General features: G+C 34.5%; 1 protein-coding gene across 1 annotated transcript in view; it reads right to left on the reverse strand.

Moving 5' to 3' along the window:
• Nucleotides 1-1,098, reverse strand: part of MIPOL1 (mirror-image polydactyly 1) — a 369,629-nt gene that overhangs the window by 275,525 nt on the left and 93,006 nt on the right. The window lies entirely within an intron of this gene.

The following is a 1,098-nucleotide window of genomic DNA, read 5'->3' on the forward strand; positions in this document are numbered from 1 at the left end:
TGAGGAGCAGCTGGTGGGTATGAACTGCCGACCTTGTGGTGTGCAGTCTAGTGCTGATTCTGCATTGTCACACCGGGAGTATACACACACACACACACACACACTTACACATATATATATATAAACTAAGGGACTTCAAAAAGTTCAAGTGATATACATTTAAGAAAAACAAATCTATAACACTAAGATTACAGATGAAGAGATTAGGGCCACCAAACTAGAGAAAAGTAAAGAAAAAAATGTATCAAGGTAAATAGGGAAATCCACACAATATTTTATAATTCATACTACTATTTTATATGGTTTTTTTAAAAACATAAATTCTATATACAGGGAACTGTATAGATTTTAATTGTATAGTCGATTGATTTTTGAACAAATTTAGAAATCTGTGTAACCACTACCCTGATCAAGACATAGACTATTTCAGTCATATATGGTACTCCATCTTCCATGCCATCCCCACCCACCACCATATGCTATCTCTGTTCAGATAGAGATCATGGATTACTTCATCTATTATTAAATTTCCAAATAGCAATGGAGTCTTTAAGTATATAATATTTCATCTGACTTCTTTTACTCAAGATTTGTTTTAAAGATACATCTGTTATTTTGTGCATGAGTAGTTCATTATTTTTATTGCTAATAGTATTCTATAGTATAAATATCACAACTTATTTATCTACTTTCCTGTAGATGGAATAATAGTCAAACCATTTTCAGTGTTTAGGTACTATGAATGAACTGCTATAAGCATTCCTCTACATTTTTCAGCATACCCCCTTGGGTAAATAACTAGAAAAGGAATTGCTGAGTCATAGGGTAGATTGATGTTTAATTATATAAGAAATAGACAAGTAGTTTTTCAAAACCAGTTATACTATGTTATACTCGACATCCTCAGTAACATTTTCAGGTATCAGTCTTCTTTAGTTCAGAAACATAGTACATGTGATGTGGTTGTAGTTGCTATTGTTGTTGTTGTCAGGTGCCATCAAGTCGGAACCGACTCACAGCGACCCCATGCACAGCAGAACGAAACAATGTCCGATCCTGGGCCAACCTCACTACCGCTGCCACACTTGATGCCATCAA

The sequence above is a fragment of the Chrysochloris asiatica genome, unplaced genomic scaffold (genome assembly GCF_000296735.1).
Source record: "Chrysochloris asiatica unplaced genomic scaffold, ChrAsi1.0 scaffold00017, whole genome shotgun sequence".
Lineage (NCBI taxonomy): Eukaryota > Metazoa > Chordata > Mammalia > Afrosoricida > Chrysochloridae > Chrysochloris > Chrysochloris asiatica.